General features: G+C 41.2%; 1 protein-coding gene across 2 annotated transcripts in view; it reads left to right on the top strand.

Moving 5' to 3' along the window:
* The first annotated feature begins 884 nt into the window (after positions 1-884).
* The window catches only part of Apba1 (amyloid beta precursor protein binding family A member 1), a 204,638-nt gene continuing 178,982 nt past the window's right edge, over positions 885-26,540 (top strand). The window contains exon 1 of one of the 2 annotated variants that reach the window (XM_027940135.2): positions 885-937. The gene's annotated coding sequence lies outside the window, so the exon portion shown is untranslated. Of the gene's footprint in view, positions 1,039-26,540 lie in introns of both variants that reach the window. The other variant, XM_071600583.1, reaches the window with a different exon arrangement.

Consider the following 26,540-nt stretch of genomic DNA (forward strand, 5'->3'; position numbering starts at 1 on the left):
TAGAAGCCATATCTGGGGCAGAAGGCCTGTGCCAGGCTCAAAGACACTTTAAATTCTGATCGACCAAAACTGAGAAGCAAGTAGGAAAATCAAGCTGAGCCTTTCCCGGCAGCATAATCCAGAGCCTTTCTGCTTTCCCTGGTGGGACTGGGCAGTTCCCCTCCTGGGCTGCAAATCCGGCCAGCTTTGCTGGAGCCCAAATCCGCACGACTCTCCCCCTTGCGGGGAAAATGTGCAATGCAGTGCGTTCCGGAGACAGCGTCTATCTCCTTTTTGAAGTACAGGCAGTATTTTAAGGGACCTGAGAAGCTGGAAAGCTCGGGAGTAACTTCCCGTAGGAGTCGGCGCTGAAGCCCGACTTCGTGGTCCTCAGGGTGGTCACTTCCTACGTGCAGAGTTTGACCACAGCTGCTGGTTAGGAACCTTGGCCCTCCCCGCTTAGGCTGCTGCAGAGACGGGTGGAGGTGCCTGTCAGTTCCCTCGGAAACGCAGCCCATTTTCTCCTCTGGGAGCCCGGCTGATAGCTGAGGCATGTTTCGCCCGCCGGAACCCGGGTGCTAGAGGCGGGGGCACACCACGCGCCCACCCGCGCAGAAGCTGCGGCGCGGCGACCAGCAGCCCATGGAGTACACTGGCGCCGCTGCCTCCGGCTCGCGCGCGGCGCGTGCACGCGGGTGGGCGTGGGAAGCAGGGGCGCTACTAGCTCGCGGCGTGCGCGCGCCCTCACTCGCGGGCGGGCCCGGCCCGGCCCCGGCGCGCGTCACGAGGGGCAAGCAGGCAGGCGGGCGGCCGGGCGGGAGGGAGGGGTGAAGGGGGTGGGGCCGCCGGACCGGAGGGGCCCGAGTGGCTGCTGCGGAGCCGGAGCAGAGCTGGGCGAGGGCGGCGGCGGCGCCGGCGGCAGCGGCAGCAGCAGCAGGAGAAGATGGTGGCGCTGGAGGTAGGAGCGGCTGGAGCGGAGCTTTATTCCCAGGCTCCGCACCATCGCTGTCATTAGCGCCTACTGCTCCCGCGGGCCCGTGGACCCAGCTGTCAGGCAAGGTACCACCGACAGGGAGGGGTGGGTACGTGGTGGTGCTCGGCGCTGATGCCGCCCCAGATGGGAGTCCTGGTCCTCTCCTAAGGGCGCTTCTGGGCGCAAGAGGCGCTGCATGGAACAATAGTATGGATGAACAGGGACAGCAGGCTACATCCAGGGGGCAATGCCTTAGCCAGCGAGGCGAGGGAAGGGGACATTGGAAGAGAGATGTCGGGTGTCCGGTGCGCGCTGAGGTACCGGAGCTTTGGGGGCAGCGAGCGGGCCCGATGACAATCATGGCAGGAGTGTGTGTGTGTGTGTGTGTGTGTGTGTGTAAGTACAGCAGAGGGTATGGGGGTGGTGGACCAGAGGTGTTGGGGAATGACATTTCCAGGAATCCCCACTAGGATCCTTCATATCTGGGCTGACTCTCGGGGAGAAAGAATGTGATGATGGAAACGGTGAGGTGGGCTGGAGGCACTGGGTGTGCGAAGTGTTGAGGGAGGCAGTGGGGTAGAGGCGGGTTTGTAAAATCCCGTGGAAGTGTGCGTACGCGTGTGGTTGCATCCACGCTCCTAAAATTGCGCCCCAAATCAAGAGATCTGCCGGTGCCTAACCTCATGTCACCAGCTAACACTGTGGGACAGTGTTTGTTATTTTGACCCTGCAACTCTGAGTACAGTCTCTGTTCTGCTTTTGCTTGTGGATGGCCCAGAGTAGGAATTCTATCTTCCCCTTTCTCTGGCCTCATGACGTGGGGATGTGGAAGTGAGCGTGTGGCTTTGGGGCACATGGTAGGGAAAGAGGATAATGGTTACACATTCTGGGCTTGCTAGTATCCCTTGTTTTGAAGGGTTTCTCTCTTGATACTTCTCTCCTCAACTGCTGTTCTGTAAGGGTCTTGGACTCCCTGACTCTGCAGTTTCTATTGTTTATCTCTTGTCTAACCTGGGTCTCTAACTATAGATCACCTTCCTCTCCCCTTCCTCACAACTTTGAATGCCAACCAGACCTTGTCCTTCTACATTTGAACACTGAAATCCTATGGCTGAAGGATGGGTAGTCTTTGTGTTGGTTATTTTAGAATGAACTCTGGAGGTGTGTAGAGAGAGATAGATGGGGGAGGAGTAAAAAGGAAGAGAAAGATCTACTGAGAAATATTTGGTGTCCACTTTCTGAACATCACACAGCCAAGGTGTTTCCCTTGGGAAATGGGATACTTTATTTCTACTGCTGGTAACATTCACTCTCCCAGCTTTCACAATGGCTAGTTAGTACCGTGTATCATTGAAGAATTGTAATCTTTCAAGACTGTGGGGATGGGATCTCTGATCAGTGAAGTCCTTGCTTTTCTACCTGATGTAGCACACTAGTAGGGAATTTAGTAAATGTCAGGCTTCCAGGCTGGGGCTGGAAGCCAGGACACAGAAATGCATACAGAGTCCATAGCTGTTTTAATTGTCTCTGCATGATAAAGAGAGGCTTCTGTAGGGTCGGATGGATAGAAATAGGAAGGGAGATGGTAAATTCATGTGTGTCCACTGCAGTTTGACTCCTTGCTGTCTGTATTTCTCCTGCAGCACTCGTAGGAATGAAGGCACCTTTGTGCTTAATATCTTGGTACTTCTTTATTAAAATGTTGTATGACTAGATTAACCTGCTTAGGACACATTTTGGTCATAACACCCTAAATTCTACTGCATTGCTGTCAGAATCTAAACTGGCTGCTCTGGTTCTCTTTGAAGAAAGCTTGTAGCCATCGTGGTCTTTAAAAATAAATGCACAACACGTTGGCACCAAGGTTTCTTTAAAAAAATTGCTGTTTGTTTTTTGGCAAATATTGCATGAATTCATTGTTACATTGAAAATAATAAAACTAGAGCTATCCACATATGTTTACTCCCCCATTTATCTTCTCTTAATTAATGATGATATATAGACCAGGTGCTCTGGAAGCCATCAACATTAAGTAAATCTTCCCATGTCCTTCAAGTCAAGCCTTCTAAAATTTTAATGTGAGGTTGTTGGATCTCATCCAAAATTAAGGATAGATTTATAAAAATGAATTTTGAGTCTTAGTTCTTTACTCTCTTATTGTTTCTGCCAAACCTCTTTCTGAGAAAAGTACTTATGAAATTTAAAATCATTCTAAGAGGTTTTGGTTTAAAAAAAAGTCATCATTTTCATATTTGCAAGTAAAACCAGAGATGTAACCGCATTATAAGAAAGTTTAAGAATTTAGAAATTACCAAGGTAAATAACCTGTTTAGCAAACAAGGAATTATACAACAGCATGATTAATGACGTGGAAATTAGTGATTTCCTTTCTAATGTAAATGGGATAATTTTTAAAATGTAATGCCTGGCTTTTTTAAAGATTGGGCTGGTAAGGCTAATGATATAGCTCGAATCTGTAATTCAGCCTGGTAAACGGTTATACCTTGTGCCATAGCCTGCAGCAAGGTATTTGTTTTGCGTGGATGCCCTTTCTTCACTTAAAATAGCATTAATGCTATTTTCATTATTGAGTCTCTTTTTTAAAAAGTTTGGTTTTTTTTTTCCTTCCCCAGAAGACATGGAAGTAAGACATTTGAAAATTGACCTGTGGGGCCAAAAGGAATAAACTATGGTCCCATGGGGGAAATCAGGCCTTTTTATCCTGAGAGGAACAAGTAATGGAGAGAATGGCAATCAGTGGAAACAGACTTCCTTTTCAATAAACCTGGTGGAAAGGAAGACTGGAGGAAAGAGTAATAAGTCAAAGAGATGTCACAGTAGAGGGAAAGGAATACGTTTAGTATAGAGGACTCGAACCTACTGTATAAGCTCAGGAGAAGAATCGCTGAGAGGGAGAGAGATGGAGAATGTAACGGGGAGGCTCAACTGATGAAGTCTTCGAGAAGATGGGCAGGAGGGTACTGGGGAAGGTATGACTTGAGACAGAGGCAGAGGAATTTTGAGGTGGAAAGAAAGGAATTTGTCCATAGTCTTTTAAGGAACATCAGAAAAGATGTGGCAGGTTGAGGCTAGGAGTAGAATGACAAAGACTTGTGTGCATTGTGGAAATTTAGCAGTGAATCCATTGGGGTGATTAAAAGATTATCAGGCAGCTATGAAGACTGCTTGTGTTTGAAGAGCATGAATTTGTAGTAGAACCAATTAGTGCTATATAATTAGGGTTTGACAATTACTTAGGTAGTTTTTGTAATAGTATTTAATGTTGCTACATTCAGAGGTTCCCTCCTTTCCTTAAACTCAGGGAGGAAAATGTTACCTTTAAAATAATCTGAATAAAAGACTGCACTTGAAAAATTTCATATGCATATTTTCTCTGAGGAATCTGAGTTAAATGAATAAGGCTTATAATAAAATAATGGGGAAAAAGATAAATATTTCTAAAAAAGATTAACTTTCCCCATCTAATTATAAACTGTGGCTTTCATAATAAATTGTAAAGTTGATTTTTTTCAAAAGAAAAATCAAATATAGAATCTCACTTAGAACCATACTGATCATATATATTTTTCACATGAATACATGAATAAATTATTTTAGTAAGCTAGGTGTAGGGTCTGAAATCTGAAATCTCAGGATTTCTTATTTATATACTTAACATTGAATGAGTCACATTCCATGGCTTCTATAAGTTTATGATATTATTAAAACAGTTTTATTGATTTATACCTACTATGTATGTTGAAACTTGTCCAAACAGATAAAAACACACACACACTTTTTTTTCCCCACAAAATAATTGTGTCCACTTTAGAGCCTTGTGACCCTTGTGTTATGGGGTTGTGTCATGATTCCAGATGAGTTTATAGAACTTCAACTATAGTGCATGATAATTTTGAAGTTCTGATGACAAATTTATTTCTTCTTTAAACAAGTATTTATTGAGCACCCTCTTTGGGCCAGACACTATTCTAGATGAAGGGAATACATGCAAGGTTGGGGAGAGGTCCCTAATATAACAGAGCTTTTAGTGGGAGAAGATGAAAAATAGATAAGCAAGTATATAATATGTCAGGTGGTACAAGCTATGAAGACTAAAACAGAGAAAGCAATAGGGTGGGACATTACATAGGGTAATGTTATTTTATGTAGGGTAGTCAGGGAAGGCCTTAAGCAGAGGGAGCTTAAGGATCTGAAGGAGTGAGACATGCAGCTATTTGGGATAAAGGTTTTCTAAGTGGAAAGAATATTCAGAGTGAAGGGCTTGAGGTAGGAACATGCTTGATGTGATCAAGGGATAAGGAAGCATCCCAGGTTCACCTGGACGTGTGGTACCTTACTGCACAGATGGAACAGTCACTTAGGACGTCTATGAAAAGATGCTTTGCCTTTTAGTATTGAACTGGTCACCCTTCATGCTGTATCACCCCCCACCATATTTAGGATGACCTGTGAGGCAGAATAGTGTTTAGAAAAGAATGAATGTTTTCAACCAAACAGATTAGCATTAGAAAACTTGAAGAGTGACTCTGAGTGGTGACTAAATACTAGTCATTTAGAAGTAGTCCCTCTCCTTGGAATTTCCACATCATTTTTTCGTGGTCTGAATCTTTAAATGTAAGTTTCTTGTCTTCCTCCATGTTTCACATTCTATTCTCAAGAGTTAACATCCTTGAGGCTAGAACTCTGCTTTGTTCATCTGGGTATACTTTACAACACACAGAAAAACTCTTTATGGTGGTAAGAGATTAAATACTTACTGAAAGGAATGGAGGAGACATTCCAAAAGTTTTAAGGAACGTGGATGCAAAGATTGAGGGTAATTTTTTTTTTTTTTTTTACCTGACTTCTGCAGACAGCTAAATGTTCTCCAAAGAAGACCCAAAGTCACCTCATGATGCTGATGTGGTGGATACACACAGAAGTGATTCATACATGCAACCCTGAAATGAGGATTTGGGTCCAGATAGTTTATTGGGGAGGCAAGTTCAAGAAGCACAAGTGCAATTGTGAATAAAATGAGGCAGAGAGGGGAAGAGAGTGAGGAAGAGTGGGGTTACTGAGCAGGCCATCACTGTGAGCAATTGATGCTTGGCTCTGCTGGTATCACATAAACTACAGCTTAAAATTGCCCTCCAAGTAGTAGGGAAATTGAAATATTTTTCTACCACTTACCCTCAGAGCATTAAATCCCCAGCACATTGGGGCTGTTGGTATTAAGCCTGAGCAAATTCCAGAGGCACCAGAGTAAGCCCCATGTAGAGAAGCAGAGAGGAAGGGATGGCTGGAGTAGAAAGCTGTCAGTGTGTATGGGAACCATCAATCAAAGTTATAGGTAAACTCAGAAGTGGGCTGAGGGGACCTGGGACCTCAGGTCCACATGGAAGAGACATCTTATAGGAGTTTTCGACACATAAGAATTAATTTGATAGCAATTATTAGTATTTTAATGTAGGGATTTTCATGTACTGCAGTAACTACCCGCAGTTCAGTTCATTCAAAAGCCAGCCATTTGCAACCCTCAGTTATCTGAGATGCAGATTATCCCATGTGTTTATGTAAAGGTGTCCTTGGTTATAAGGTGGCTCCCAATTTTCCAACAAAAAGGTTTTAAAGATGGTTTTATGTCAATTTGTATGTGTACATTCTTAGAATATAGCAAAGAATGAAATATCTATTTATACTTAATTAATTTACTTGCATATGTTTCAAATTGTCTTGTTAAAAATTAACAGTTTAGAAATGCTACATCCACTCTCACATGTTATGAAATCATTTATTCAAATGTTTCCCATTCTTCTTTGACATTAGAGTCTGGCATCCTTAGACCACTTTGGGTATATTTATTTCCATATGACTTATCTGAGATAGAGTACTGTTGCCACTACAAACTTTATTCCAACTTTGTGTGACCAATTGCACAATATAAGAACATTTGTTTTTTCTTTTCTTTTTGTAGGTATATATTCAGGTCTTCAACCAGCACTTCCATATGGCTTGTATAAGGACATCCAATATAGGCAATTATGAAGCTCCTCCTGGGAGTATGAATCTAAACCCATGTTAACGCTTGGCTTCCTTTACCTATTCATTGGGTCATTTATCATATTCTAGTCATATGAACTCCATAAGCATTCCTATCTTGTATTGATTGAGGTTGTTTCAGGCAGTCTTCTCCAAAGAGTTCTCAAGTAACCTCTGAAATACACAACACTTTTCCATGAAATCAGCAGTCTTACTAGGTAATGTAATTTTGACCTGGCTTCTCCTTTAAAATCAGTTGCCATTACATCCAGTGTTAATGAATTGCTTGATTTTTCAGTTCCAGTTATCTTGGGGGTAATAGGGTTCTTGCTTTTTGGCTTTCAGGAGAAAGTAATGGAGAGAATGCCCTCTAAAATGGGAGCCTTTATAAGTATTCAAACATAAGGCAGATTTCTCTTTTCTGAAATATACTTTTTTGGAGAACAAAAATCTCATGTTATTTTGGTATGTATAAAGTGATCGTGGGAAGCTGTCAAGGTATATTGGTGGTGAAACCATCTCTGCCCACCAAGTTTCCCCAGCAGCCTCCTCCTCTTCTGTCCCATGGTGGATTAATTTGTGTACAATTAGTGTGAAAAATAGCAATGGTTTATAGGAGTTGACTGGCTATCCTTTCAGTTCATGTAATGATTTAGGTTTCTGATTTCTGACAAATTTTAAAACTCAGGATTAGTGTTTATTAACAGGTACACACTATTTTAAAGAACAAGCATATGTGACAAGGTGTGCATAAACCCTTTTCCCCCTGTAAATCATAGCATATTTAAAATGCAAAGGAAAAGCTTGTCATTTAATGAAATCCTACAGGAATAAATACCCCCTAACTTGACTATTCAATGAATTAGGATATTTATACCAGACTTTACTGAAGTAAATCACATTCTGTTGCACTGTTTTGTTTTTTGTTTTTGTTTGTTTGTTTGTTTGCACATTTTTGACCACAACTTTTGGTGACAATACAACTTATATCACAGCCTGACACTATGGGTGAAGTATGTGTAAACACACAAACACACACACACACACACACACATCACTGAGACAAGTTTCACATCACAATATTTGCTTTTTATTATGTGTAATATGCACTCTGATATTTTCTCTCCTGCTCTGTCTTTTTTCATATGTTTGCCAGCCCACTAAATTGATTTCAGCACTAATGAGTCCTGACATAAGTTTAAAACACACTGCTCCATTGTGTTACACCCATCAGAAGAGTGCTTATTTTTTTATAAATTAAGCTCACGTCATAATTTTTTTTTCTGTTTTGTTTCAAATCATGAGCACATTTGGATATTTGGTGGTGTGACTGTACTATGTCACAGTCCTTATAAAAGGAAACTTTATTCTCCAGTGTACATTTTATATCTGAAAGAAGAAATTATTAGTGTGGGAAATGGAAAGTGGAGGAAGGTGAATGGGCTGGTTGTAGAGGCCAGCGGCTCTCTGGGCTGTGTGTAGCGTGTGGGCCTGGTGTCCTTGCCAGGTAGCTGTCCCACAGGTCTGGCTCTTCTCTCCCTCCTCATGGTTCTTCCCTGTCCTTCTCCCTTCTAGTCTCTCCCTGGCTGCTTCCCTGAATACCCCAGGGCTCAGGATGTACAATTCAATTTCTTAATTCTAAATTTCAACCTAATTATTTCTTTCCAGATGTGAAAATAGTTTTTACACCTGCTTTTCTTCCAAATAACGAGACAACACAGGGATCGTTTTTCCTCTGAGCTAACTAACACCTGAGGGATTTTTGTCCTGTAGGAGCCAGAAGGGATTCCACAGGTGGAAGATTTCCATGTTGTTGGGTCATACAAAAGCATAACCAGGTCTCATGTTCAGGTACAACTGTGTCCTTATGCCTTTCTGGTTATTAATGTAAGCACATATCAATTCCTTTTTTAAGAGCTCAGCATGTTTCCCATGCAGTGACTAAAAACAAGTGACCATCACAAAGCACCAAGCTTACATTAAGTATTACACACACGACTACCTCATGCACTTCTCCTGAGGATCTTCCTTCCCTTTCATTACCACATCAGGAGAGAATGCATATTGCAGACAGGATTTTCAGGAGCTCAGAGGTTCTCTCAGTGACTAAAGGACAGGGGTTAGGAGTGGGTCCAGACAGCTCTTGGTCCCAGAGTCTCTTTTATCCTCTGGGCCTAGCAGCAGCCTCCCATCCCACCTTTCCTAGCTGGACTTCTTGTCATGTGCCCTCATCTCATGTACTGGAGGTTGGAAGAGACTCAGGGTGACCTGGAATATAGTGCTTCCACTCAGCTTCTCCAGTGGTAAAAGGGAAATGATGAAACCTGGACTTCTCATTTCCTTCCACATAGAGCCACTGGGAGAGTCAAATGGGACATAAAAGGCTAAAGTAAGGTAGATGAGGCACTTCCTTTATAATGACATCAAACAGAAACAACTTCCTACTCCTAGTTCCTAGCATCACCTTCCTCTAAAACAGGGGGTCAGCTAACTTCTGTATAGGGCCAAATAGTAAATAGGTTTTGTAGGCTGTGTGTTCTTTGTTGCAACTTCTCTGCTCTTGTAATGTAAAAGCACCCTAAGACAATGTGTAAGCTGGTGAGTGTCTCTGTATTCCAATAAAAGTTTATTAATAAATACTGGGATTTGAATATTGTACTATTTTCATGTATCAGAAAATTTTGACTGCTCTTTTTTTTTTTTCCTCCAACTATCTAAAAGTATTCTTAGCTCCTGGGAAGTGCAGTCACAGGCAATGGGCTGGATTTGTCCCACAAACTTAGTTGGCTGAACCCTCACTGGTCTAAACTCTCATTGCACTTTATACCACCCTGGATTCCAACAGCTCACCTGCACATTTTCTCTGCATGTACATATGGTAACCCCCTCACACATGTATTTTATATACTGAATAAGTATTTATTGAATAAAAGGGCATAAGAAAAGCTATTGCTTTTCTGAGCATCCTGTTTCTCCATCTTTAAAGGAAATTCTACCTGTTTTATAAGCAAACCTTTGGGAATGATTGAGTTAACATTTTGTGATTAACTTAAGAGCTTTGAGATTCTTGTTTTAAAGTTTCTCTCCCCACCCACTCTGCTATTAACCGTAAAAGGAAAAGAATGTTAGGGAAGAAAGAAGGGAAAACAAACAGACAAAACAAAACCAACATTTCAGCATAAAAGGGGCTTGTTAGAGAATGACTGTAGTGGCCAAATGCTTAGCTCTGGTCCCTTAGGCTTCCTGTCACTATAGGGAACTCTAGGACAGGGTGAAGTACTTCTGTGCCTCAGTTGCCATCAGCCTGCTTTTTGATGTGCTCTCTTGAAAATTTAACGCTGGGGCCCACAACTCCATGCATTTGGCTATAAATGAAGAGGAGTTGGTAGAATGCACTTATGCTTTTATCTGTATTTCCCCAACACATATTGATGAATCATGCACATGATCTCTTTAAAGAGCAAAGCTTTGAGCATAGCTCCTGTCTTACTTCTTAATATGTATGAGCTTGGGAGTTGAATTACTAGGAAATATATAAATTTAAAATTTTCTTCTCAAAATGAGGTGGACAAAGACTGGATGGTGGAATCACAGCAGAGTATGTGGGGTTTTGTATATTTTCCAAGTATTCTAGGAGAAAACAGATGCTCCTTAACCTATGATGGGATTATGTCCTGATAAACCCATTGTAAACTGAAAACCTTGCAAGTCAAAAATGCATTTAATCCTCCTAACCTACTGGGCATTCTGGCTTAGCCACACAGCATACTCGAGAGCATCAGTTGATTCCCCTTGAGATCATGTCCCTGCCTGGGAGCTGCAATTCAGGCCACTGCCCAGCATCCAAAATATCCTAAGATCAAAATTCACAATTTGAAAAGTATGGTTTCTGTTGAGTGCATATCATTTTTGCTCTATCATAAAGTCAGAAAATTGTAAGTAGAATCGTTGTAACTCAGGGACCATATATATCTTTATAATAAGGAAATTGTATACATGTGTGTGCACATGCTCCTGTATTTGAGGTGTTGGCAGAGGGACTGTATTAGAAAATTGATACCAAAATCATTAACAGTATATCCTCCTCATTAATATTTTTAAGGAGAGGAACAATTAAGTCAACTTTCAAGTAAGTACTTATTTTAACCTGCCCAAGTATATTAATTTGCTATAACCTGGAAACAGATCCACAGCAGGTGTAAAATACATTATAAAGTTATTTTTGAATGGGCTTAAATTGTTAGTGCTATGGTGGCTGATGTCTTAAAGATAAGATATTAAGCCTGTGTTAAAAATGCATATTTCATTTCAGTTGTGCGAAGTTTGTGAAGGCTGCTTAGGGCAGAGTGGAGGCTGTAAGGCTCCGGATTTTGTTCCTATTATGTCTAAGCTGTTTGGTATGAGACACAACATAGTGCTTACTACAGTGCAAAGACTTCTTTCAAAAGCACTAGATGGATGCAGAGGGGGCGAGGCGACTGGGAGGGCAGGCTTAGAAATAACCGTGTGGTGGTGGGTAGGTAATTATCCATCTGTCTGTAGCTGCTTATGTAGAATGAGGTTCCCCTTGATAAAGAGAATGTGCTTATGAAGGTGGATGATTCAGGTTTCACTTATGAAGTCATCTGCACATAATAGTCACATAAGTGGCTCTTAGCATGTCTTCTTTCTGACTTTTTTTTTCCTTTTTACTCCCCCCCTCCTCGTTTCTTTCTTCCACTTGGGAAATTACCGAGGGCTTGTTTATATCACCTTGTTTACTTTGATTGCTTCCTTCTATTCTGGATATTTTCAGCAAATGTTTGGTTATCACTGATTGTCCATTCTTAGGGCTGTGACACTAAAGCTGGCAACAAAGCCTATAATAGTTGTCAAGGTTTGTAGATGGCTTAGGTCAGGCTCTGCAGAAGCAGACGTAGGCAAGGAGTTTGTGTGTGTGTGTGTATGAGCCTTCTTATTAAGGAGCTGGTCCCCCAGGGAAACTGGGAAGGGAAGGGGAAGAAGTCAAGCACAGGTATGATCTCAGTCAAAGTGCCTCGGAGGGTGACTTCAGCCTGATCCTGGGGGAGCCCTGTGGCGTAAGGCAACCTCAGCCTTGAGTCAGTGGGGGTTTGGTGGTTCATGCACCATACCTGTCAGTCATCTATTAAGGGTCTCTAGGGAGGGGGCTTTTGAAGGAGGGGGATATAAATTCTCAAGTATTTCTGGCTTTCCACATGAAAAGACAAAGCTAGTCTATCCCTCCCCCAAAAGTCATATGGGCTGGTAATTGGATAGAAAAGTACATTGAAAATAGGGATTTTGGAGGACACTGGCATTTTCCACTAGTGGCCTCTCTTTAAAAATAATCAGGCAGGGTGCCATTAAGTTGCTTCCCTGGGAGTCCCCAAATTTTAGTTGTTTTCTTGAGGAGGAGCTGCTGGTTCCTGGTGATACATGTGTTGTGCATGGAGCACAGGGCCAGTGCTTACTGATCTGGTCAAGGAATCCCCTGTCCCATCTTTGCTAGGCTTGTATCCATCCCTGGGTGTCAACATCCCAGTCATTACAAAGAAATGTGTTGAAATTTCATTTGTGAGTATTCTCTCTTCCATTCTCTTTGTGGTCTAAACCTTTGTAATCATTAAAATGGGGGCTTGAGAAGAAAAGGGTAAAAATATATGTGGTCTGTTTGCCACCTTTAACCGGGAACCACCCCAAACAAAATTGAAAGTAGAAAATTAAAGTGACAGAAGTCTTAAGTGTGTGTGTGCTTAAACATTTATATTCCTGTAATTTCATGGAAAAAGGCCAGTAGTTGGGAATTAGTCAATCCAATATTATCTAAGAAAGTACTATACTGGTCAAGACTAGTAGTTATCATCTGTAGTAACCATTAGCTGGATAATGTGAGTCGGTGGCCATTGTTGATATCTTTGGGCTAAATCTCTGTCTTCCCCATTATTTTTGGACATCAACATCAAACACAGGTCAATAAGCTGCTGATGTCAACTTGAACCACAGTTTCCAAGTCATCACATCAGGGTTAATCTTTGAATTGCGTAAGTAATAACTTTGGCAGAATCAGAAAACACTATCTTGTAGTTCAAGGAATCTGAAATTAAAGAAACTGCCCTCTCAAATAATTTTTTTTTTAAAAAAAGAAGAAACTTCCCTCTATATAGAACAGGTTTATTCAATGGATTAGGATTAGTAGGGAAAAATGAAAATCATCTCCAGTTCTCTCATGGCTCCTCCATATCCATTTTGTAGACTTCTCTTTTCTTCCATGTTGGAATAAAATCTTGGGCGGTCTTTGAGATTTCCCAGTTATTGAATAGTAAAGTGTCACATGTGTCTATGAATCACATAATACATTTTCACATAGTAATATAAATTCTGGACTGTCATCTAATTTTTGATTTTTAATAATTACAATATTACTTGAATATAATGGAGAACAGAAATATCAAGTATCTAGTTTGCCAAATTTTCACGTACCTGACAACTTATATAACCTAGCACTTGGGTCAAGACACAGACCAATTCCCATCCCCTAAGAAGCTCCCTCACTTCTTTCTCAGTCAGCATCAGTCAGCATCAACCCTAACATGACTAAACCTATCACCTTTAGCACCAGAGAGCAGTTTTTCACACTTTTAACTTCATATAAATGGAATTATACACTATTCAAATTTTTTTGTCTGACATCTTGTTTAAATATTATCTTAGAGATTCATTCATGTTTTGTGTTGACCAGTATTCTTTCCCTTTTATTGCTGTTGAGTAACCATCATGCAAGTACTGAGTCTGTCCATTCTTCTGTGTGATTTCACTGTGAACTTTCTCATACATTTGTTTCGGTGCACATATACACTGACTTCTGTAGGCTGTAGGCTAGGCTCAGGAGCGGAATTGCTGGGTCATAGAATGGGTGTATGTTTTAGCTTTAGATTCAGCCAAACATTTTGCCAAAATGGTGATACCAGTTTACATTTCTAGCAGCAGTTTATGAGTATTGCAGTTGTTCCACACATCCACAGTAGCACTTAGTGTCTGACCATTCTGTGTGAAATTTATCTGATTTTAATCTTCACCTCCTCCAGCTCAGGCCGGCTGCTTCTGTGGGAACCACACTGTACCCAGAGGAAACACATAACCTTGTTCCTTTGGCAGAAGAAGTATCTTTGCCACAACATGGTGCCCCCTCTCTCTGCTGTGCTATATCTGACTGGCCTTTTTCTTTCTCCCAGAAAGTCAGATATCAACATCTGGGTCCCATAAACTTCAGAAGGTCACGTCAAGCTCCTGGAGTTTGTTTTGAAGACTTTTTAATTTGATGTCTTAGTTTGCTTGGGCTGCCATAACAAAATACCCCAGACTGGGTGGCTTAAACAACAAATCTATTTTCTCATAGTTATAGTGGTTAGAAGTCCAAGATCAAAGGTGTTAGCTTCTCTGGTTTCTCTCGATGCCTCTTTTCTTGGCTTGCAGGTGACTGTCTGCTTGCTGTGATCCTTGTATGATCCTCCTTCTGTGGGTGTGTTCCTAGCATCACTTTCTCTCCTTATAATTATAACAGTCATGTTGGATTAGGGCCTCACCCTTATTATTTTATTTAACCTTAAGTAAGCCTCTTATAAGCCCTATCTTCAAATATAATCATACTAAGAGTCGGGCTTCAGCATATGATTTTGGTGGGTGACACAATTCAGTCCACAATACTTGGTTTGATGTGTTTGTGGGTGGAACGCTCTGTCAATGCTTCAACAACGCATGAAGTGAGCATGGCAATCAATGGTGTTAAATCAAAGTATAATCAGTCATGAAAATGACTGATTAGGAAGGTTTTTCTTTATAATAGAAGTAGAAAAACAAACTTAACTATATGGCTTAATGAATTTTGCATACATATAAACCCATATGACCAACACCCCATAAGGTTTTCTCCTACTCTTTTTCAGTCTGTACCTATTTCCTTCTTCCCTAGAGGTAACCATTGTTGTGATTTCTATGATTATTGATCAGATTTGATGATTCTTAAACTTTATATAAAGTAAGCTGGGCACAGTGGTGCATACCTGTAATACCAGCGGCTTAGAGGCTGAGACAGGAGGATTGTAAGTTCAAAGCCAGCCTCAGAAAAAGCAATATACTAAGCAACACTGTGAGACCCTGTCTCTAAATAAAATACAAAATAGGGCTAGGGATGTGGCTCACTGGTTGAGTGTCCCTGAGTTCAATCCCTGGCACCCCCCACCCCCCAAAAGAAAAGTATTGTTAGTTTTCCATCACCATAACAGAATACCTGAGATAATAAACTAAAGAGAAAAGCGTTATTTTGGCTCAAGTTTAGGAGGTTTCAATCCTTGATCCCTACTACTGGCCTGTGGTAGGGCAGTACCTCACAGTGGGAGCATGTAATAGAGCAAAACTGCTCACTTTAATGGCCAGGAAAACCAAAAAAGGAAACAAGGAGGGGCCTGGGGTCCCACAATCCTCTTTGAGAGCACACTCCATGACTTGAAGACTTCCTGCTAGGCCCCACTCCTTAAAAGTTTCACCACTTCCCAATATAACCGCGCTGGGGACCAAGCCTTTAACAAATGGTTCCTTGGAGGACACTCAGTAGCCAGTCTATAGCAGTCATATGCATGATCTTTTTGGTCTATATTCTTTTACTCTATGTAATTTCTGGGATGCATTCATGTTATTACACACATTGGTAGTTGTTCAGTCTCACTGGTGTAAAGTATTCAGCTGTATAAACACACAGCAGTTTGTTGATCCATTCTCCTATTGATAGACATCTGGGTTATTTTCAGTTTTCAGATATTATGAACACAGCTACTATGAACATTTTTATGAACATTCTCATATGTGTCTTTCTGTCCCTCTTCATATTTCCTGGATATATATTTAGGAACGGAATTCCTTGATCATAGTGACAGCTACATCTCCAGTTGGAAGCATTTAGCCAACTGTTTTAATAGGTACATTTTGGTCTGTACTTTTTAATGCAATCTTAGCGGGTTTTTTTCCTGTTGTGCTGTTGGGCCTCATACATGCTGAGCAGGCTCTTCCACCAAGCTACACCCTAGCTCTTTAACATGCCTTCTTTACAATTCAAGGATAGATATTACCATACATGCTCTGCTTTAATGCAGTGATGTAGTTTTGTTTATTTCATTGTCTAGCTCAGTTAACTGAATATGGTTTTGTTATTTTATATATCAAAGGTAAACGAGGCATATGCTTATGAATTCACTAGATACTGAACAGGTTATTCATGCATATTTGAAGAATGTTTTTGTCACAGTCTGTTAAGAAGCCAACAACCATCCATTAACAGGCATTTTGTTAGTTTTATCTGAATCAACCAGGTTATGCATTCAGAATATTTTCATTAAATTGTCTTATGTATAACAAAACAAGCCAGTGCATATTTTAATTTTAACATCTTAGTTTAAACATTAATTGAATCCCATTCTAATCAAAATGTAACAGTTTTAACCAGAATGCTGTAAAGCATCTTTCAAAAACACCTATTAATAATAAAATGGCAGACATTTATGAATCGCTTACTATAAGCAGCATAAGACACTGCTCAAAGCATTTAACATTCATTTAACTTATTTAATACTCACAACAGCTCCAAAAGTTAGGCTATTGAGATCCTCATTTTTCATATGGGAACACTGAAGCACAGAAGAGTTAAATGAGTTGCCTGAGATGGCACAGCCAGTAAGTGACAGATCCATGATTTGAATACAGGTAGCCAGGGACCAGAGTCTGTGCACACACAACTACCATACTTCTCTGCCTTTTCACTCAAACTTTTATCTGAGTGTATATTGTTTATCCATGGGTGAGGAGGTCCCAGGAATGCATATTCCTGTTTGGTTTACACTGAAGCAGATAAAATCTTTATCATTCCTTTAATAGATGCTATTAATCAGTTGCTTACATGATACCAACTTGCTATCACTGTCTTCAAAAATCACATAAAAAGACTACCACCCCCTCCCAGTATTTAAGCCCAGAGATCATCCTGGAGAACTGGCTTAGAGAAAGACTAGATGTTCCTCCAGACCCTCGGAGGCCCTTGAAAGCCTTGTATGGCAAGAGCCTTATCCTGAGTGAGGATGTTCCTTCACTGCTATGATCCCAGGCCTGGCTTCATTCTAAACATCTACCCTGGGTATGTTCATTTTACGTGCATTGCTCTGCATTGACAGTGAGCCAGAACCATGCAAGGCCCTGGGGTTGGTGGGAGCAGCTTCTCTACTCAGGGAGCTTTGGGGCCAAGTCCAGGAGACAGCACTAAGGCAGACCCACTTCGGGTTTCTCCCCACTGATGAGTTCTGTGGGGGAGAAGTGAGGGTGCTGGCGTGTGACAGAGACGCCTGCGTATCCTGGCTGTCAGGAAGGTCTCTCTATGAGGGATATGACTGGGGCAGAAGGTAGAGTATGCACCATGGCCCTGGAAAGGAGAGAGGGCAGTTGAACATTTTTATGGACTCTCAGCCTCAACCTCAGTGGGGGTTGTTGACTGGCGGGAGACTGAGCCAGGGCCATGGCAGGCAGGAGTTCCAGGTCACCTTTGGGATTTTCCTCTTTTTTCCGAGAACAATTAGAAGCCATTTTTTAACATTTCAGATATGATCAAATCTGTGCTTTTCTATGGTCTTGGGTCGTAAAGGGGGCAAAAGAGAAAGCACATTTATATACATTTTATGAAATGGACAGTGGTTCCCATTAAGAAGTTGTTACAGAGCGCCAGGTGGGAGGTGAGGCTTGGAGTGCTGCGGAAAGAGCTGGGGAGAAGTGCACGGGCTGGAGATGCAGGTAAAACCCTTGAGGCTTGGGGGTGGACTGGGTGTGGGAGGTCAGGGAATAGCAGGCATCAGGACACCAGGTTCTGTTTCATGCCTCTGGAGGAGTGGGGCTGCCAATCACTGAACAAGAGGTGGAAACAGAAAGATGTCTGGTTGGGAGGATGGGCAGGAAGCAGAGAAGACCCTGACTTCAAGGTGCCTCTGAGATTCTCAAGGAGGAGTGTAAGGCGGGGCCCTCGGTTTATAGGATCTAAAGCCCTAAGGAGAGTTCTGGATGAGAGGTTAGCTAATCAGTCATCGGTGATTTAGAAATTAGGTTCTCTACCCCCATTCAGAGGTCATGAGCTTTGGTAGACCAAGTGTTTTCACAAGGCAGCATACAACAGGCACCCGGGAGTGAGGGTAGTTAGATTTGCCCTTGTTCAAAGCTTCAGACCTTTGATTGCATCTGGGGCTCTCCTTGGAGTCCTAAAACGGTGAATTCTATGATAGCCAGGTGGCATATGTCCTAGAAAACCTCCTTTTAGTCTAAAAAATAATGATTTTTGTCTACTATGAAATGGACAGAAAAGTTAAAAAGAGAAATAGCTGAACAGATATGTTTTACTAATTTGTGAGTATTTGATCCATTTTTCTCTTAAATGCAAGTGAGTGTTATGTGTAAAATGTCTATAAATATATTTTCACATAAACCTGGTTAATAGTAAAGTTTGTAGCATCAAGTATGGATTCGCTTGAAAAGTTACTCTGTGTCTAGGCTTTCAGTATATCCAAGTAACTTATTCAAGTGCTCCTTGTCACTTTATCATGAAGTTAAACCCATTTATCTATTCTGGCCCAGCCTTTACAGTAGTTTTATTCCTAACCTTTTTCTTGCCTGCCTTTGATTTCTCCCAAGAGCACTTCTCTTGTGAGAATTGGTGAGGCTGAGAGTCCAGGGGCCCCTGATTGAGAAGCCAGGACAGAGGTCACAGCAGACTCGTTACTTCTTGGCAGGTGGCCAGCCCTTCACCTGTCCAGATACTGCAGACAGGATACCCGAGATGCCTTCCAGCCTTGGCCTGGATGTGCAAACGGGGCCGCAGTGTGGCCCCACCTGGGCAGCAGTGACTTCACCAGTCACACAGTCCTGTCCTTCAAAATCTGTCTTAATCAATGCCATTCCCCAATCCCCGAAGAAACCACCAGAACCCCAGTCAACAGTCTGCTTGTTTGATTAAAAAGGACCGAGTTTCTTTCTTGATTCAGCACCTGTGGTTTGGTTTCCTGGAAAACAGTGCTATTAGAAACATTTTGGCTGAAGATTTTAGGTCCCCCATCATTTAGTTCTGTTTCTGTGCACTGCGTCTTTGCATTTCTATAGAGTATGTTCTGGTGCATTATGGAAGCAACTCTTAAAGGTCAGTTTTTGATGAGGTTTGATTTTTTCTGTTTAATGGCATGCATATCTCAAACTGTTGCTTTCGTGACCTTGAATTATAACTCAAGAATAAATTTGAGGAAAGTGTAATCAGGAAACCTGAGAAAAGTGATTGGCTTTGGTTATTGTCTATCCTGAAAGCTGCCAGATAAAGATTATGTGTAATAGTTTGAATTTGGCTGGCTACTTTATTGTGGTTTTTGAAGCACTTACTGTATCCAGCTACTTTGCAAAATGCTGATAAACTCTTGGAAAGATGGGTGTGTTTTTATAGCTTGATTTTAAGAGTAATAGTTTATGAAACTAAGATATTTTATCTGAGGGAGGCAAGGAATAATAAAATAGCAAAGGTAGAACGGTGGATTTGAGATCCAAGGATTTGCTTTCTCTTCACAGACTTTATGAAGGAGAAGGTTAAGATCAATGGATAAGCTTTCTAGGCTTGATCAGGGTTTGCTTTCTGAACCAAAAAACTATAATCCCATTAAAATATCCTGCTGCTAATAAAACCTCAGGGCCTGGCTTCAGATATTTGATTTGATGACAGGTTTCAAACCACTGTTACTGAGGCACGGAGTCCTATTAGGGAGGTTCTGAACAGTAAGTAATGATGCATTACCCTTGCAGGCAGTGAGGGAGAGGCTGTAGGCAGGACTAGCAGCATCTTGGGGCTGCTTGTCTTCTCTGCAGAATTACAGGTGATTGAGAAGAGCCATCCAACAGTCAGTGTTCCTCTGTGTCCCAGGACTTAGGCATGGAGGACACTGAGAAACCTAATAGTGTTAATTGCAGGTCCCTGGGTGGTGCCTGGACCCACTAAATCACCTCCTTCCAATCCCTTCCTGCCATGGATATTCCCTCTGAAAGTCATGTTAAACATCCCATATTTGTATGTTGATGGCATTTAGAGGGGGGCCTTGGGAAACAATTGAGATTAGATAAGGTCATCAAGGAGAGGCCCACAGCATGGCACTGATGACTGTATAAGAACAGAAGACCAAGCTGATGCACGCAAGCTCATTTCTGCTGAGTGATACCCACTCTACATGTCACCATGCAGCAGGAAGTCCCTCACCAGGTACAGTACCATGCTCCTGGGTTTCCCAGACCCAGAACTGAGCGCTAAATAAGCCTCTAGCCTTTGTAAATTACCATTTTATATATTTTGTTGTGGCAACAGAAAACAGACTAAGACATCTCTCAACTCTGGAACCAAGTGGGAAATAAAACCCAACAGACAAATGGAGCTGGGTTAATGATAAAACCCAGATGGAAACTGTATCTTAGTTATGTGGCTACTGAGGACTGTCTGGAATTACAGTCACTCATGCTCTCAGCCCTGGCATGGCAAGAGCAGCCCATGCCTGGTAACTTACCAGGCAGAGAGTAGACCAGATTGTGCCCCTCTGTGGGCAGAAAGAGGTGGAAGAAAGAAGAAGGGTTGAAGATGGGCATGCTCAGGACTTCCTCCTGAACTCTCCGATGATTACTGAGGGGTGATGAGGTGGGACTAGAGAGGCCCCTCGTGTTGTTATTCTTTGCATATCCTTGTGGGAACATCAGACCAGGGCAAGGAAGTTGCTCATAACAGTGAAGATGGAAAGTAAGGATCTGCATACCTGCAGAAGAACACAGATGGGTTTCTTTATGCTCAAAATAATATTTTATCCAAAACCACACTGTACCCCCAAAAGATGTGCAATGATTATTGTTGCTAAAATAATTACATAAGAATGAAGAATGCACAGGAAAAAATTGGTCAACTGTATATAAACAAAGTAGAAGGTACCCTTGTCACTCGTTACCACCTTAACCCAAGATAATGATTCAACACTCTGGTGTAATCTTTCCCTATGTCTGTAACAAAAATACAGAAACTATACTATTTTGCCTTTTGCCTCATTTCACTTAACAAAATCATAAATAAATATTAATAAATCTAGAAAATGATTCCAGAGTGTTTACTAAAATAAAACTTCCTATGTTTATCTTGTTTATATGTTAAAGGTTTTTGAACTGGTTTGTTGTAAGATCGGTGCATGGACATACACGTGTGGGATTTAAAGTAAAATAAAACATTTTGGGGTCTTAATACATCTCCATCGAAGTTCTTAGATACAGGCAGCAGAAAGTGGCTCTGGCTGACTCGGCAGAGGGCTAGACAGCTGGGGAGTTGTTGGGAGACCTGAAGAGCCGGGTGAGGGCCAAGCTTCCCGGAACAGCACCCAGCACCAGACCTCAGAACTGGTCTGACGAGAAAACGCCATGCACACTAGCTCTCACTGTCACACTTGTACTGTGTCAGGACCTCAACCTCACCTGAATCATAACTGCTGACCCTGCCATCATCACAGGCCACTGCCACCATGGAGAGAGTGAGCACCCTCACCCCCCCTTCACATCTGGAGCTCTTGAGTCCACCTCTGTGCAACTAATTGGCAGAGCTCAGCTCTCCCTCAGCCTCTTCTTTAGGGACCAGTGAAGCTGGGCAAGCAAATATCTGGGAGTTTTTCTTCCTACTTTGGGTAGGCAAACTTGCCATGCCTGACCTGGATTCAGAAAATGGTGACTGCACCAAACACAATACAGTTCAGTCCATGGGTAGCCACGGGAACACAAAATGTTCTGCATGTATTCTGTTACAAGCCCTTGCCTTAACTGATGCTTTCAAATAACTGACAACTTCCTGTCCCAATCTTGTTAGAGAAATTGACTCCACTGCTTTTGGCTCATGCAACTTGGACACGTTACAGTCTTTCTTACCTGTCTGTCCCACAGGCTAGTAAGGATCAAATTAGATGAAAATGCTTTGGAAAATATAAAGACATATATACATAAAAAGTGGAAGTTATAGTCAACCCCTCAACCAATTCCTTCATGTCTCCTTTTCATTCAACCTCCATCTAAAACTTACCTGGAGGATTACCATGGATCTTCTGATAAACAATCCAATGATCTCTTCCATCTTGACTCCTTGGCAGCATTTGACACCTCTCCCACCCACAACCCCACCCTCTTATACCACATGTACTTCCAGTCACTTGCCAAACTATAGATTCCTCTCATTTTCTGACCCTGTCCTCTGTTTCTAGAGCCCTGTTCAGGACTACATCATCTTCTGTTGACAACTACCACTCTTGAAATACAGCTCTCCATACCTACCCTTGCTCAGAATCTAGCAATGGCTCCCAACGTTTTCTAAAATCAAGTCAGATTCTAAGGGACTTCACCATTAGGACTCTACTCTCCATCCAGCACATCTCACAGTTCTCAACGGACTTTCCCAGCTTGCTCTGCACAAACCAGTTACTTGTATTCTCCCAAACACAAGAGAGCCATGCCTTGCTCCCATCCAGCCCTGTTCCTGCGCCTTCCCTGCCTCCATCTGTCAAAACAGCAGCGCAGTCCGCACTCCCTCATTTCTAAATCTCTGCTGTGTCTATGCTTATTTATCCCATTTTGATCTGTTTTACTGGAGTCTTCTCTCTTTGGATGTGAATAGTCTTGGCAGATGTTTATCTTACTAAACCTTTTTAAAAACCAGCTTTTGATTATGTTATTATATTTCTCTAATGTATTGATTTCCACCTTAACTATTGCCTTCACTGTATTTCTTTGGGCTTCCAGTGTTTTTGTTTTTCCAACTTTTGTATTTGAATGTTTAGCATCTGTATTTTTAAATTTTCTTTATTTCTGGATTGATGTATTTAAAGATGTAAATTTTCCTCTACATACTGTTTTAGCCATATCTCCAACATTTTCACATGTAATGTTTACATTCTAACTCACTTCTAAATATTGCTCCTCTACAGTCTTCAAGGTCTTTAAAATAGCCTACCTTCTTCCTAACACCTTTTGAATCAAACATGAAGTTTCACTCCATTCTCCTTAATTTTGAGAATCTTTTTTTTTTTTTCCTTCTTAGAACCCTTCTTATAATCTGCCTCATATGGGTTGGGGTTGTGGCTCAGTGGCAGAGCACTTGCCTAGCAGGTGTGAGGCACGGGGTCAATCCTCAGCACCACATAAAAATAAATAAATAAAATAAAAGTATTGTGCCCATCTACATATAAAAACATATTTAAAAAATCTACCTCATTTTTTATCTATGTGGATGCTTTTTTAAAATTTATATATGACAGCAGAATGCATTATAATTCTTATTACACATATAGAGCACAATTTTTCACATCTCTGGTTGTATACAAAGTGTATTCATACCAACTCATGTCTTCATATATGTACTTTGGAGAATAATGATCATCACATTCCACTATCATTTCTAACCCCATGCTCCCTCCCTTCTCCTCCAACCCCTCTGCCCCATCTAGAGTTCGTCTGTTCCTCCCATGGTCCCCCTCCCTACCCCACTATGAATCAGCCTCCTTATATCAAAGAAAACATTCAGCATTTAGTTTTTTGGGATTGGCTAACTTCACTTACATTATCTTCTCTAACTCCATCCATTTACCTGCAAATGCTATGATTTTATTCTCTCTTTTTGTAATATTCCATTGTGTATATATGCCACATTTTTTTTTATCCATTCATCTATTGAGGGGCATCTAGGTTGGTTCCACAGTTTAGCTATTGTGAATTGTGCTGCTATAAACATTGATGTGGTTGTGTCCCTGTAGTATGCTGTTTTTAAGTCCTTTGGGTTTAGACTGAGGAGAGGGATAGCTTGGTCAAATGGTGGTTCCATTCCCAATTTTCCAAGAAATCTCCATACTGCTTTCCATATTGGCTGTACCAGTTTGTAGTCCCACCAGCAGTGTATGAGTGTACCTTTTCCCCCACATCCTCACCAACACTTATTGTTGTTTGTCTTCATAATAGCTGCCATTCTGACTGGAGTGAGATGAAATCTTAGAGTGGTTTTGATTTGCATTTCTCTAATTGCTAGAGATGATGAACATTTTTTCATATATTTGTTGATTGATTGTATATCATCTTCTGAGAAGTGTCTGTTCAGGTCCTTGGCCCATTTATTTATTGGGTTATTTGTTTTTTTGGTGCTTGGATTTTTGAGTTCTTTATATACTCTAGAGATTAGTGCTCTATCTCTCACCATGAACAAAACTCAACTCAAAATGGATCAAGTACTTTGGATTAAAACCAGAATTCCTGTATCTAATAGAAGAAAAAGCAGGCCCTAATCTCCATCATGTGGGATTAGGCCCCAACTTTCTTAATAAGTCTCCTCTGGTGCAAGAGTTAAAATCAAGAATCAATAAATGGGATGGATTCAAACTAAAAAGTTTCTTCTCAGCAAAAGAAACAATCTGTGAGGTGGATAGAGAGCCTATAATTTGGGAGCAAATCTTTACCCCTATGTGGATGCTTTAATTTCCACACTTGAGTGTGTCTCTTGGCAATGGGTAAAGGCTGTGCAGTGCTCTTGTCTTCTGCTCTGTCCCCTAGTGCAATGCAACAAAGCAGGTAGTCACAATTAATAAATCATTTGGACCAAAGATCTTTCTTTTTTAGCTCCTATGCACAAAATGATCACTCAGTAAAACTCAATTCACAAGCATTTATTAAGCTTCTTTTGTTTTAAAGTCACTGTACAAAGTCCGATAGGTGAGTCTTGAAGAACTTAAACTCTCGAGGTCCCATCTTAGACGTGGCTAAAGTTGGAAAGAAAAGAACAGGGTTGCTAGATCTCTTAGAATGGAATTCTGCAGTGAGAACCTTTGAGCCTTTTGGATGGGTAAAATCAAACTGAAGCAACCAGTTTGTGATTGAATGGCAAAAGAGGAATTGAGTTGAGCCTCTTAGAAGAGAACTAACAGAAGAAATTTAGGACATGGGAAAAATAACTAATGTCAGCATTGGAAGAGTACAAACCACTGGTATGGACATAGTGGAAAATGTTCCACTGTGGGACAGTTTCCCTGGGTGTAAGTGGACTGTGATGGTGGCCATTCAGTTATAGACATGTACAAATTAATACTTTATTCAACAAATATTTATGGAACGTCTACTTTGTGTCTGATGCTAAGAATCCTAGTGATACGGTAGGGAACATACCTGTTCTCATTCTCATGAAGCTTACACTACGAAGGAAGCAGATGATATACATTTACTTCCTAGTCTGTTTACTATCAGTTATTTTACAATACTCTGAGGAAAAATAAAACAGCATAATGGCAAAAAGTGTAACATAGGAGTTTCTGGTTTGGATATGGTAGTCAGGGAAGACCTGATCATTTGAGCAGAAGTCTGACTAAATCAGGAAGCAAGCCTTTTGAAATATCTTTGGGAAGATATATCTAGGCAAAGGGAACAGCAAATGCAAAGACCCTGAGGCACCAGCATACTTGGAATCCTTGGGTAATAGTAAGAAGTGGAGAAAAAGTACAATGGTAGAAAGAATGGTTTTCAGGGATCATCTCAGGTAGGGCCTCAGAGAAGAGGGATGGATCATTTCTCCCTGTTCTATATCTCCTTCCCTGAGAGTTATCTTCAAAGTTCCCCCTGGCTCTCTAGCAATTGGGCCTTAATGTGGAAGTTCTATATCCATAGACAAATCAGATGGACACTTTGTTAGTAAATTCACATGTACTTAAGAAAGCTTGAGTGAGTTCTTCAACCAAGGGGCTCATAACTCACACATCATTCTGTGCCAGATGGAAAGTGGGGAAAAGTGGCTGTTGACATTGAGGAGGGAAAGGTCACTGGATCCCTGCAAGGGAGGACAGATCTCACAGTGAGCCTATGGGCCTCAAGAATGCAATGGCTGTTGGAACCTGTGGAAGTATTTCCAGCTGTCATAATATTTATTTTACAATTATTATTTTTTTTAAAAAAAATGAGATATAGCTTACATACAATAAAGTTCACCTCTTAAAGTGATTTTAAAGATTGAAGAGTTTTGACAGATGCATACAGTTTTGTGACCTCCACCACAATGAAGAGACAGACATTTACGTCATCAGTAAAAGGTCACTTGTGCCCTTTGTAATCAATCTGCTCCTCTCCCCTACCTTTCAGCCCCTGGCAACTACTGATATATTTTCTGTTCTTATGGTTTTGCTGTTTTTAGAACTACATATAAATGAAACCATACAGTAAGGCCTTTTGTGTCTTACTGTTTTCACTTAGTATAATACTTAGAGATTAAATCCCTGTGTTGCACAGATCAGTAGTTTGTTCGATTTTATTACCAAGTATGTTCCATTACCACTGTTTATTCATCCACTACTTGATTTACATTTTGTTTATTTCCCATTTTTACTATTGTGAGTAAAGCTGCTTAGAATATTTATTTGCATAAGGTAAATATTTGTTTTCAGTTTGGGGAAAT

Source organism: Marmota flaviventris, chromosome 13, assembly GCF_047511675.1.
Source record: "Marmota flaviventris isolate mMarFla1 chromosome 13, mMarFla1.hap1, whole genome shotgun sequence".
NCBI classification, from domain to species: domain Eukaryota; kingdom Metazoa; phylum Chordata; class Mammalia; order Rodentia; family Sciuridae; genus Marmota; species Marmota flaviventris.